Below are 15,094 nucleotides of genomic sequence, written 5' to 3'. Positions count from 1 at the left end.
CTTTTTCTCAGAAGTTTCTCCACAGTAGTTATAAATAAAATAAAATTGTCTGGATGTCACATTAAAAGATCCTGCACCAGAAGTAAAATGCATAGTTCTTCTTCAGCTGTACAGGAATAAGTGTCAAGTATACTTTCAAAGATTAATGGTTTTTACATTCAAGATCTCAGATATCAAATCAGTTATTTGTTTCCCAGTACTGCTGTCTTGTAATTACACTTACTTTCACTGTGAAGAGTGAAAAAAAAAATTGCTTTTACTTGTACCTTTTCAGTTTGATAACATCTACCTCCCCCCTCAGCTATATTGTATCTATGCCATTATGTTTCAAAACACTTGCCTTCAAAAGCTGTACATACTTAATCCATACTTAAGTCCAACCATTAGTTTTTGATACACTGGCAGGCATTATTATTTCTGTAAGGATTTATTCATTAAGTCATATGTACGCTGTCAACATAATCAATGTGAAAGCTATATTTAAAACAAACAAGCAAACAAGCCCACAATGGTTTTTGCTCTATTGTTAATTTATGGATTTTTAATGGTCAGTCCAATACAGACAGATCATTGTTTTTGTGGAATAATATGATCTGGCAGTTAATCATTAAATGAAATATATGCTTTCAAATGAATCAATGTCATGAATAAATGTCTGAATAATGTAGATGATAAATACTTCTTTTTGTTTTCAACAAGAAAAAAAAGTCCTCAAACACTGAGTTGATTTGAAAAAAACACCATCAAATAGGATCATCAAATCATCAAGGCTGAAAGAGACCCTTAAGATAATTAAATCCAAACATCAATCCAGCACTACCACTGTAATCCCTAAACCACTAAACCACAACACCCAGAGCCAAAACTAGACGGATCAAACACTTCCAGGGATGGTGACTCCACTACCACTCTGGCAAACCTGTTCCAGTTCCTGACCACTCTAACAATGAAAACTTTTTTCTGATATCTAATCTGAATCTCCCCTATCTCATTTTAAGGCTATTTCCTATGGTCCTCTCACTGCAGGCACAGCAGAAGATACTGGCCCCCACATAACTACAAACTCTTCCCTGGTACTTGAAGAGTGATGAGCTTTCTCCTGAGCATCCTCTTCTTGAGACTAATCAAACCCATTTTCTGCAGCCATTCCTCATAAGATGTGTCTCCTAGATCATCCAGGAGCCTTTTCCCCCTTTGCTGGATAGGCTCCAGTATCTCCATGTCTTTTTTAGATTGAGGGCCCCAGAACTGAATGCAGCACTGGCAGATGCACTGGCGTGTCCAGGTGTGTCCTCATCAGTCCTGAGTACAGAGGGTGATCACTTCCCTGGTCCTGCTGGCTGCACTGTTCCTGATAGAGGCCAAGATGCCATTGGACTTCTTGGCCAACCAAGCACACTGCTGGCTCTTACTGAGCCAGCTGTCAAAGAGCCCCCCCAAGTCCCTTTCTGCCAAACAGCTCTCAAGCCACTCTCCCCAGCCCATAGTGCTTCATGGGCTTGTTGTAACCCAAGTGCAGGACTTGGCACTTTGCCTTACTGAACCTCCTGCAGCTGTCCTCAGCCCACTGATTCTGTCCAGTTCTCCCTGTAAGCCTGTACCCTCGAGGAACTACCCTCATGACTCAAATTAAGTACTTTTATTATAATATTACAGTATAAGGAATGTTGTAGACATCTTTTTGTGAAAATCCCTTCTTAGGATTTTTTCCCTTCTGAGAAGCTAAGAGACCTCAGAAGCAAAATGTAAACACTGGTTACCTGCTGCTGTGGAATGCAGCAGGTGGATCCGTGATTGGTCTCCTGTGGATGTTTGGAATTAGTGACCACTCACGGCAGAGCTGGCTCTCCCTCTCTGTCTGAGCCACAGACCTTTGTTTTCATTCCTTTCTATTCTTAGCTTAGCTAGCCTTCTGAGATGAAACTTTTCTTTCTATTCTTTTTACTATAGTTATAATGTAATATATATATCATAAAATAATAAATCAAGCCTTCTGAAATATGGAGTCAGATCTACGTCTCTTCCCTCATCCTGAAAAGCCCTGTGAACACTGTCACAAAGGAATTTAAAAAAATTTGAAAAAAATGCACTGGAAACTAATTCGATCATTATTTTCTAATTCTCCATATGGATTTTACACTTATGCTTTCATCATAAGAAGAAATACTAAGGAGGAAACATCTGTGCAAAGAGTGGCTAACACTATGAAATATTAGGAAAAAGGAATGTCATGAAGAATTATTTTATTATCCCTTGTTAACTTTTTTATAAAAAGGATTAATTCAAAAGCATATTCATTATTCATAACTGACAACAACATTTTTATGCTAATCCATTCCAGTCTATAGATGGTTACACTTTGTTTCAAGAGGGGTCATATTCTCATGTCACAAAGTAATATGGTGAACCATCACCTTTTTTAAGTGTGTGCATTATTGTTGTAGCTTTGGGTCACAAAAATTATCTTGGGATTATTGGGCTATTTATTTACCAGCAGGCAAAGTGTATTATAGAGAATTATTTCTTCTCCCTGCTCTCATCACCGTATAATTTATAAATAAGAAAGAAATCAAACTTTAAGATGTTTACACTATATCTTCTGATATAGTGTAAAGGATCTCTGAACAAATACATTTTCAAAAGTTTGTAGAACTTTCAGACAGCATTCTTACAAAAAAATAGCTAAGAAGTATTTTTGGAAACAAATAACAATGGTTATAAATAATGTCAAAATAAATTTTTCATTCAAAATCCAGCACACACATCAAGATAGCTTTTGTAAGAGCTGTTAAGTTTTGACAGTCATTTATCACATCAGCATTCCTGCAAATGTTAGGAGGAATTGTTCTCTGTTCTTTGTATCTTCACAATGTTTGTAAAGACCTGAAAGAATTTATGCTGCTAGAACATAACCTTTGGAGGAAGGTTAACTAATATGGTGTTGTTCAAAACTTTTAAAGCAGTGTAGGCAAGGATAAAACTGAATTTACAATGTTATCAACTATCAGTTATCCACAAGTAAAAATGCTAAGGTGTGGGATGTATAGCTTACTGATTTTTATAGTTACAGAAACCCAGAAGAATTCAACAGAAAAGTCCAAATGAAAATTAATTAATCTGTGCTTTGGATATAATTTTGTAAAATATTTCTCCCAACTAAGGAGCTATTTTCTAAACACTCTAAAGAATTGCATTATTGCTAGAACACTCAGACAGTGCACAAACAGATTAAAAGAATGAGTTAAATGGATGTTTTGCTTCATTGTTATTTTTGGTTTTTTCCTAGCTAAAATGGCACCGATGTAAAAAATAAAATTGAAATCCCCATTTATCCTTCATGTAAAGATGCACATTGAGGAAAGGACTGAATGAGGACTGCAATATCCCAACCTGCTAATTTGAGCTCCAGTTTGCTTGTTGCCCACAAATACAGTATATGACATGAATCCTGAAAGATAAATTTCTGTATAATGTAGGCAGAATACATTAGAGTAAACTATATTTGATGTCTAGAAGTCCATTTAATTTAAGACATGTTTTCTGTCAAACAATTGCAGCCATTGAAAAAGACAGCTCTAACAGCTACTTTACCAGGAGTCTTGCTTTGATTGAGAAATATTTTAATTATTCCATCTTTTACTATTCTTAATAGTATTCTTATTGGTTACTACGTAGGTGGCTGACCAAACAACTACAATTTGTAAAATTTGAAAACTGTAAAAATTTTAGGAAAACTGTTTGGTAAGTGCAGTATATGGCTTCCATACATGTCAAGAAATTGTTCTGATTGATATAAAAACCCTTTTACCTTGAAAAAAAGATAATTTAAAAAAAAATTAAGTATTTGGGAGCTGTCTTTTTTAATATACTAAAATATATTGAAAGTAAAATTGTTTTTGTTGACAAAATGTTCATACACATATGCATGTGTATAAATAAAACTATGTATACACAGAGAGAAAAAAAAAAGAGAGAAAGAATATTATATTTTCCCTCAGAATTAAACCAATTTCGGAGAAGGAAATTCTCAGAAGTAGGGTCAGTATGCTGTGGTGGTCACACAGCTCTGAAATAAACTGGAGCAATGTTGTGGGAATGAGGGCTAAATCCATGAGATATGCCATGAGAGATGTGGTGAAGGGAGTACCATGGCACGATGGCACCCTGAGGGGATGCCAGGTTATCAGGCTGAAGGCCAGATGACAAATCTGCAATCAATTAGCCAGGTGAAAGAGTGAGTGATACCAACACCTTACTGTTCCATTCCCCCTTTGTGCTAGATCCACAGTCTTTGTAATCTCTCTTTGTAACTCTCCATATTCCTCACTCTCTGTCCTTACAACAATTTATGATGTTAACAACAGGAAATTTGACAACAGTCTCATCTCCACTTCTTCTAAGTGTTTGAAATCCTTTGTGGCAGCGGAAGAGAATGCAATCACCTTGCAGACAAGGTGGGCTTGCTCCTCTCTCCTCCCCTAAGCAGTGGCACCTCTTTTGTAAAGTTTGCACCTCTGACTGTGTCAGAGTACACCCTTCCACAGAGCACCATGCATTTATATTTTGTAGGTCTAGTTATTCATATGGCAATCTAAAAAGAATCTATAGACTGTCGCTTCAATAAATTGCATGGTGCAGCTATTCAGGAGTCTGTGATCATGAAAGTACTTACTGAACCTGACCATGCTTACAGGGCCAAATTGATTCCAAACAGAAATTAGGTCCAGATGCATCTAGCCCTTCTGCTCTCTGAGGACCAGCCAGAACACAAGCAAATTTATTTTCTGCCAAATATCTACACTCTCAATGCAGTTGTACAGGCAAAAACTGATGTGACTTGAGAGTCTGAACAACTTTGCAGACAGACCCTGTGAGAAAAATCTTCATGTGGTGGGGCTACAGTCACACTCTCTAGTGGCCCTAGTCTAAATAAGCTCTACCTGCTATGGCAAGAGGAGGAGTCAGCTGAGTAAGCTGTTAATACTCTGTAAGGTGGGGAAACATATAGCAGGGAAGAAGCTGAGGTCTTATTGGCATCCAAGTAATATATCCCCATCTGTCTTCTGGCAGTTTTAATAACTATTGTTTTGCATACTCCAAAATCAATCTCCTACACTTCAGCTTCTGTGGGATGCCTAGGGACTTTCAATTGTCATATATAATTTCTGAACAAAGAATTGGCACCAGATGTTAATAATTTTAAAGTGTCTATAACTACTAAAATGACAGAAATAGAACACCCCTAAGTTCAAAACAGCTAAAAAACATGATGAAATAACACTTTTTTTTCAGAAGAAAACTTATAAAAGCTAATTCATCAAAATAATTGAAAACAGCTTGAAAAACATTCCAGCAGATACAGGTAGGTCACAAAACTCTAAGGACCTAAATGAAAGTTTTCTCAGTTCTGCCTGAGCAAAAAATGAAATTCAGCCCTTCCAGGACATTTAAAATGACTTCTAGTAGAATGTGCTTTAGAAAACAACAAGTATCTTCTGAATTTACAGCTAAAATTATGTCAGAATTGTTGGAGATTTTCTCTGATAACCAATTTCAGTGGTATAGCGTTTTCATCATCTCATTAACTTAATGTCTATATCTCCTTCTGCAGGCTATTTTAATCTTTTCTATGGCTGTTGAGTAGACTTTTCCTCAGGGCCTGGAATAATGTCTTATAAGGTCTTCAGAAGTGCATTGTCATTGCTAGATTTTGGGTTCAATTAAGAGCTTTATCTTTGCTCTTATTCAGCAGACTTCTGAGACCCTTCAGTGAAACTGTTCCTTATGTATCTTTTCAATGTTCTCTAGAACTTCATCTGCTTACATTTATCTACTATTCTCTCTTTGCACAGTTTCTATCTACTGCTGTAACAAGGATACTGATGATGATGTCCTGGCCATGTTTGCCACCAGAACAGTTAAAGTGATTTCCACCCATTCTGCTCAAACTTACCTTCTAACTTAAATCTCTTGCAGAATAAGGTAGCCAATAAAGTCCCATGACTATTACTTCTAGTACAGTCTAGCCTGTAAAAAGGAACTAACTTTGCTGCTTGAGCTCACAAGTAGTAATGATACAGATCATTGGTAGTGGTTTTGTCATTTGTCCTATATTGTCAGCATTAATTATGCATCTTTTCTCTCTATGTATTGATTATATTTAACTCTGTTAAAACAGGCATACTTTTTGAGAATAAATTAATTTCCACATTTAGTACTTCCATGATGACATCCTCTTGTTTGATATGGGTTAGTTCTTTTAATATCTTGTATCATCCTAAGGTGACTGCAAACCACAACACCCCTTTTCCTGCCCTTGAGGCATCTGAGTATCAATTGCCTGAGTGCAGAGATACCCAGATATAAGTAGGGCCCATGAAAGACATTATCCATACATAGGCTGTTGCTGCTACCAGATCTGCTGTGTTTCTCCCCTGGCTCCTGGGCTGTTCCTGAGGAGTATTTCAAAAGCAGGCACAACAGGTCACCGACAGTCTGCAATTTCTGGCTGAAAGCTCCTCATGTAGAACAAGAAAGATATGCAGGGATAAATTTACCCATCCTCCAAGATACCTTTCATTGTCATTTTTCTCAGATGAAATCATCAACCCTTATGAGAAAGATGCAGTCAATAAGGGCTTAGGTATCTGGCATAGACACTAATAAGCATTAGCAGAACTATAACCGGTTAACTGTGTGCATGTTAGCTGTCACACAAATTTGCAAGAAAATATAACTACTTATATGTTAATGATTCATAGGCAAGTCAGTACATTCCACCTCATTTTTGTTCAGAGCCAACCCTTAGATACAGCAGCAGCTCAGCTAGCCTAAGCTTATTCAGCTGTATGCCAGAGTCCTCAAAGAGAATATTACAAAATAGGGGGAAAGAAAAAAAAAAAAGGACGTCATCAGTCTCAACAAACCCTACAATGTTTGGGAGTATATCAGCAAATTCCTTCAAAGCCCCATGAGCTTAACTGAGGTTCTGAGAAGATTGAAGTTTCTGTACTAGAACAGGTTTTTGGAATGGAAAAATGAACTATTCATTATAGTTCAGTTATTTTAAGCCAAATTTTTTATTTGGAGGTGTTGCATACATGGCCAGAATATTAGGGTCTCTAAGCCGCTTGTGCTTATTTGAAGGGATACATGAATAAATTTTCTTTGCATAAGTCTTTCACATGTCTTCCTGCTCAGAGTAAGCTCTAGTCTAACAAATGACCTTTTATTGATTTATTCTGGAACTGCATCCTTGCTTTCAGCTGAATGCAGTATGATAAAGCTGAGGTTTAGCTCACAGAATGAAACCGCACACGAATCCATTTAATTCACCAAGGTCATAAGCTCACCATATGTGGCTGCACAGTGGATGTTTTTTTTCAAAGCTAATTGGGCTTAGAGCTAGGCTAGTGATTACACAAGCTCTTAATCATGAGTAAAGAAGCATTTCAAGCTGGGAATCGTGCCTTTACACATACTCTTGCATACTGTTTTTCCTGCCAGGGCTGCTACTCATCTCCTGGACTGGTATGGTGCCTTCTTGCAAATTAATTGAGAACTTGCTGAATAACAGAGATACCAGTCAATTATGTGTTTACAAAGAAAAAAATAAATAAATAAATCTGCATTTTAGTACAGGTGCTGATTCATCCTAAAGAGCTGTTCTGTGAATATAGCACCGAAGCAGACACTGTGACCTTTTTGAGCTTCAAACCTTGACATTACTTTTAAAACTGCCACTTTGAATACCTTATGTAAAGCTAAATTTAAGGGAAATATGTATTTGCAATCAAGTTCTATTTTGCTCTTGGTTTTGAGTTTACAATAAAATGCCAATGAAGAGATTTTTAAGTCACTACTATTCATAAGAAAATGATTTTGTCATTATGATGACAACTGGAATTTAACATAATTTAAACAGATGGGAAGGTCTACCACCGCAGTAATTAATTTTGTTAAAAAGAAGTGATATACAGACTTTTTTTGTGCAAGTGACCTCTGAACTTTTTATTCAGCATGAAAGGCGATTTGAGCACATTGAGAAATTTAATAATTTTTCAGAGCTAATAATTAGCCCATTTTGGAGTGCTTCATAACAGGAATGGTGGAAAATATTACGATCTAATTTTTAGAACATTTTAATATTTATAAGTGTCACAGAAGATAAGACCTACTATGATATAACATAAGTGACAATTTCCTTAGTAACCAGCTTCAATATTTACATTATCTGTGAATTACAGTTAATGCAATCACATGGGAAGATATGGGCTGCAGCTGATATATGGTCTGTTACACTGTAGCAGCTGAATAAAAAATTTGATGGTTTTGGTCAGAAAGTAGTCTTGGAGAAAAGGTGTAGAAAATATTTGTGGATTTTTAATTGGATAATTTATTTTTATTAATGGAATTAATCTTTATGATGTTTTTTAATATTTGAATATTGACTACTAAGTCTGTGGTAGTAATTCTGCTTCCTGGCATGAACATACTTCCTATCATTGAAAGGACACTTGTTTTCTTGTAAGGTGAACCAAGTTATTTGCTGAGCTTTTTCAGCAAGTCTACTGCTGAGAAGCAGGGTAAGACTTCCTGGCACCAATTCTGCATTCTTGAGTTGGTATACAATTTCTTGCTTACAGTACTAAAAATGTCCTAGAGGTCCCCAATGATGGTGTTATGGCTAATGAAAAATAGTATATTTCTCCTCAATCCTATGTTTCTATAACAGTGAATCTTTACAAGGGCCAGCTTCTTGCCCTATTTCTGCCCCACATATTTTTTTCCAGTAAAACATTTTAGTACCCAAATGCCAAAGACTTAGATAAATGATGCCCAAATCCAGCATTATAATGTTGAAAACCCCTGCTTATCTGTTAAGTGATTTATGTGTCTGTTTTGAAGTTAAAAATAATTCAGAGTCTTCAGAGTTATGATTTTGCATATACTTAAAGCTATCACTGAAAACCATCATGCAAGACCAAGTGGTTGATGCTTAGCTGAGTCTGAACTCTGTCTCAGGTCTAAAAGGAGAATATAGCATAAAATCATATAAGAACTTGGAGACCTGCCTAGAAAAGGAAAAGAGGTGCTAGCAAAATCAGACCTTTCACATGAGACATTGAGGTTTCCTTGATGTGGTTAACCTTTATTTAGGAATACACTGGTTGGGATGCTTACTCAGACACAGGAGATGTAGCTCTGGCCATCAGCAAAGAGGTTGGTTTCAATCTCTTCGCAAGATTATGCCTTATACAACAAGATGATAATAGCCTATTTATATCTAGGTATTTCTTTCCTTATAAAGAAGGTCTTTATACTCTTCATGAACTAAAAATTTAGTTTAAAAAAATCAAATAATAAAAGAGCTCAGATTTAAAAATAATTCTGGGGTTCTGAAGAGTTTGATAACTGATTTTTTTGGATAACTCACATGAACACAACAGAAGGGTTTAGTAAGAAATGCATTAGTATTATTTTAGAATGCTCCTAAGTAAGATCCAAAAAATAACTGCTATTTTTTTTCCAAACAGATGGAAAACATATGCAAGTAAGATAGCATATCTTGTTGAATTTAAGGAAAAAAAGATCAAATGGCATTCTAAATTATATGATTTCAAGTTTTGATAAATAATAATATTCTGAGAATAAAATTATACGTACTGTTTTTTAAATGGTAAATTATAAAATCTTGATATTTTAAGATCCATGTGTATTGGTTTTGCATGGCCTGGTTTTTGGTAGCAGGGGGGTCACAGAGGTGGCTCCTCTGGGAAGCTGCTGGAAGATTCCCCCATGTCCAGCAGTGCCAATCAGATGGCTCTGAAGATGGACATGCTGCTGGCCAAAACTGGGCCCATGAGAGGGGCTGGTAACAGCTCTGGGACGACATTTCTAAGTAGGAAATCACAACAAATTCAGGTTTTTCTCCTAGTCAGAGAAGAAGAGGAGGTGAGAACATGTGAAGGAAAACAACATGGTGACACCAGGGTCAGTGGAGAAGGAGGGGCAGGAGGTGCTCCAGGCACTGGAGCCGAGACTCTCTGCAGGCTGTGGTGCAGACCATGGTGGAGCAGCTGTGCCCCTGCAGCCCACGGGGATCCATGGGGATGCAGAGATCCTCCCACAGCCCATGGGGATCCACAGGGGATGCAGAGATCCTCCCACAGCCCATGGGGATCCATGGGGGATGCAGAGATCCAGAGACCTGGTGGAGGGAGACACAGACCTGGTGGAGGGAGCCCTTGCTCCCGGGCTGGAGCAGCCTGTCCTTGGAGGACTGCACCCCATGGAAGGGTGACCCATGCTGCAGCAGTTTTGGGAGGATTGTCTGCCTATGGGAGAGACTCATGTTTGCAGCAGCTGTGGTGGGAGTGGACCCATGCCAGAGAAGTTCACGGAGAACTGTGTCCCGTGGGAGGGACCCCATGGCCTCACAGGGGCAGGACTCCTCTCCCAGAACAGCAGATGAAAATCTCGGTGATGAATTGACCAAACTCCCTCACCCTGTGTCCCTGCACTGTCAGTGGGAAGAAGGGAGGGGCTGAGGGGAAAAGGTGTTTTAAGGGCTTATTTTACTTCTCATTATCCTCCTCTGATTCTGTTAGTAATAAACATCACTTTGCAACCTTAAATTGAGCCTGTTTTGCCCTTGAAGTGTTTCTCCCTGTCCTTAACTCAGGAACCTTTTGTTAATATTTTTTTCTTTTTCCTTCTGCTGCCCAGCTGTGGCTGGGGAGGGTGAGTGAGCAGCTCTTGTGGGTGTTTAGTGATGAGCCAGTGTCAAACCACGACAGGCTGTCATCAGTCACTTCTACTTTTCATTAGTTTACTGCTGCCTATGGTTATGCCTGATTTCTGGTGGTTCCAAGGAAACCTTGAGTTCACAAAGAGAAAAGGTCTTGTTAAAACCTCAAACTGCAGCATCTTTCTTTCTACTTTTCTTCCTTGCAGAACAGACTAAAGTGGCCCAAAGCTGAGGCTAGTACTGATTTCCCAGAAACATTCAGGATATTTTGGAATGCACATAAAATAAGTTTTGGGTTTAAAAGAAATGGTGGTTATACATCTTATCCCAAAATATTAAATGTCCTACCATCCTGAAGTGAGTGAGGGACATCCTGAAGGGTGTCACTCACCCTTCAGGAAAGCAAACAAATACACAGTCTGCCATCTCTTGGAATCTGAGCACACAGTAATTATGTTTAGGATTGATCTGCTGAAATTTTAGATTTTTCATTTTATAAAGTGACAAGAGATACTAATTCAAAAATGATACATCTCAAAAGTAAGGCTTAGTTTCATGTCTGTATTTAGTTTTTTTTTCTTAGGGACATTGATGTACTGTACTCCTGATTTACTTTGAAGTTCTGATGCACTAAAGTATATTTACCTTACTGATGACTTTTGAACTTTTTAAAGAGAAAACAAAGGTAGTAGTGGTACATAAAAAAATGGTGACAATCTATATTTCTATACCATGGATGCACTTTTTTATTGTGCTCAGTGGGACTGAAAAAAATTCAAGAGTGAATTTTTCACCCATGGAAATACCCTTTGAATACACTTTCTAAAGAGGAATCTCAATCTGCAAAGTTGATGAAACTTCTCTCAAGCATTCAAATCTTACACTCCTCACAAGACTTGTGCTCCAGACTGTTTGCCATCTTTCCTGTACATGCTCAAGCACCTCAAAATCTTTCTTGTATTGTGTGGCCCAAAACCAAACACAGGATTCAAGGTGCAGCCTAACCAGCACTGAATGCAGGGGGACAATCTCTTAGTCCTGTTCATCGCATTCATCACCTTGCACACATCATTGCTGAGCGCCAAGGTTTTACATTATGTAGTTTAGTAGAATTTTAAGGAGAGGCTTGTCTGCCCACCAAGGTTCTTCTGGGTAAGTGTCAAAAATAGACATTTACCCTGGTGTCTGATCAACACCTCATGGGAAGGAGGTGAACATCATATGCATCAATTTTTGTGAAAAGGGATATGATTTAGACAAATTTCAGTGCCTCCTAAGGTTCTAGAGGCATTTTTCTGCACTAAGTAGATAATTGGGATTGCTGCATCCCTGTTCCTTTCCCCTTCACTACCTAGGCTGTAATATATCTCCTCTTCCTGACCAGTTGGTGAGACAGGAGCAAGCAAGATGGAGATCTTCAGCTGGAGAGAAAAGGAGTGGTGATCATTGATTTCAAATCAGATAAACTGCCTTCTAGTCACTTGTTTGATACTGAAGTATTTTCTCTTGTAATTCCATTCCACCTCATTACAACAATCAAGCTCCAAGTCTCAAATAAGAAGTAATTTCTGATTTAGGTTAGAAGAATATGAAGAAAAGAAAACCCACTGTGAAAGGCGGTATGGTTTAAATAATATCACACTCACTTCATATAGATAAATATGGTGAAAAGATTTCCCTCAGATGGCAAAAAACAGACTGGAAGTGAAATTTTTCCCCTTTCTATAGTTTAATTTCTTAAATAGATAATTATCTTTATTATAACTGGTAACTAGGAATTGGAACTATTCAAGGAACTAGATACCCATAGAAGCTGGATTTATTCTCTGTTTTCAACAAGTAGCAATTTGAATTTTTTCACTTTTTTCACTTACTAGTTTTCTCAAAGGGAAGACATGAAGTCCATTTTTTGAGTGTTTTTAATTTCTTGAGCCTAGGAGGAAATCTAGCAATTACAGAATTTGGCATATTAAATATATCTGTATCTCCACATGAATCCTGTTTTGTAGGTTTTCATAGGGCTAAAAGTTTTCAGGGACATAAAGTTTTTGTTACTGAAAGGTAATGCAAGTATGACCATTGCTTTAGGAGCAGAAATGCTAATATGATGTAAAATTAGGAAATCTAGAGTAATTTCAATCTTCTGGTAATATATCTGCAACTTTTACTCTTCACTTTGCCTTTTTGCTTCTCTGCCTACAACAAGGAGCTCTGAAAACTTCAAGTTCTCTGAACTGATCCAGTTTAGAGATTTTAGATTATCAGTTTTTATTCTTGGAGCCTTGTGTACTAAGGAGAGCAGCACTCCTTGTCTCTGACTTGTGTGAGAACTTTGCAAGTCAAAATCTTCTGATTAGAAATTTTTATTGCATTGGAACTTCAAGAATAGAACATATCTTCTTTTTCTTATTTTTTTGCAGCTTGTCTTCTGAGGAAGTTATTTTCTAATGCATTCTACAAAAGATGTCTTTATAAAACAAGCAGAAATAAGTTCAACCAGTGACATACTCACTTAATACAGCATTTCAAAACCTGGTGATAGTTGAGGAGCCAAGGTATGCTCTAATTTATGAAGGACAGAAACAAATTGTGTTTAGTGTAGTAAAACAATTGCAACAACCCCAAATTAAAGTATAACCAGAATATAAAAGTTTGTACTTTATAATTTCTGTTATAGTTTTATCTAAATGTTACTTATTTGATTACTGGTGCTGTTAGCAATCACATTAATGAATATCTTCTACTAGAACTGGTGAAAGTTAGAAGAAATGGTTAATATATATTGAGAAAAGGACCAAGGACACAAAGATGTCACAGACAGATTTGCTGAAATTACTGATGAAACCTGTTCCTGCAGCCATTTCTGATCAGATTTATTTTTCAGAGTTCTTTGGTCTGTGGAAAATGCAGAATCTCTTAATCTAGCATTAACTACGAGAGAAGTCACTTAATGATCCATCGCAGCATCTTGCACTGAACATGAGGATTGATACAGTCAGGGACTGCTTCAGCTACCCAGCTTATATTCCTGAATCCCAGTTCAATGCAGATATTTTCTGTGGATAGGTGCAATTCTGGGGACTTTATCAACCGAGAGAGATTAACTCTTATAGCAATTCTGAAATAATTATATTCTATGCTAGTTTTCTCAATAATTTCCTCTAAATAACTGCTCTTTTCTGTATTGGCAATGCATACTAATGAGGGTGACCTGAGACTGCAATTGCATCTCTCCTTTGGCCATTGAATGGCTGCACCACAAGAGAGAAAAGTGCCATTGCTACACTGAAATAGAAAGTTATTCTAAAATAACTATGATCGAACATTTTGCACAGGTATTCAAACATTCAGGAACAATTATCTGAGGAAGATCAAAGTTTTAAAACAATTAAGACATACCAACCTTAATTTCTTACAGAACACACACCAAGTATCATGACACTTGTGAGTAATGTTCTCTTATCACATGCAAATCATAGAAATAAGGGAAAAAATTACTATTGAGGTAATTTGTTTTCCACTACTCTGATTAAGCATTTTGACTTCTATTTCATACCACCTTAAAACAGCAGGTTTCTGAAAGCTTCTTAAACATTTTTCTACTCGTAACCAAGTTCTTAGTAGACAAATGAGTTCAAAATTGCCATAGATGTGTATGATATGCTTCAACTTAACAAAATCCACATTAATATGTGGGTGAAGCTTCTGTGGGGTGCAGCCCAGGTAATGATATGAGAACACTATAAGCAATGAATAGTCCCTAAAGCAGTTAACTTCCCATAAGAAAACAAATATTTTGGAATAAGGGAATATATGTATAAAATTAATCATTACATATGTTTTATGTGACTGAACAACAGATTAAAGAGCACATTTTTATATATATATATATCTATATCTATATATTTTTTATGTATAATCAAGACCAGAAACTATTTGATGAAGCAAATGAAAATTCTTGTAAAGAATCAAAACAAAACCCATAAAAGTTATAGTACAATGTCATTCTTAGAATAGAAAAATGAATGGGATAGGTTTTCAAAGTCATTTCAACAATCCTATAATTCTATTGAAATAAGCAAATTAATAGAATTAACAAGCAAATTAATAGAATCTTAACTAGTGGATGTTCACTGTATGTTATTAACTGGCCAGAATCAAGTAAAAAGAACTGTAATGTATAAGCAAAATAAAAGTTTCAGGAATGAAAACAGGGAAACCGATTGTAGCATGTGTCATGTTACTGACTATGTAATTTTTTATGTCTGCAAGAGGAATTATTTCTCCTAGTTCATAAAAATGATGTGTGGTGGGCATAGAGAGAGATTGATAATAACGTTCCAG

Source organism: Agelaius phoeniceus, chromosome 1 (assembly GCF_051311805.1).
Source record: "Agelaius phoeniceus isolate bAgePho1 chromosome 1, bAgePho1.hap1, whole genome shotgun sequence".
Classification (NCBI taxonomy): domain Eukaryota; kingdom Metazoa; phylum Chordata; class Aves; order Passeriformes; family Icteridae; genus Agelaius; species Agelaius phoeniceus.
This window is presented reverse-complemented; position numbering follows the sequence as displayed.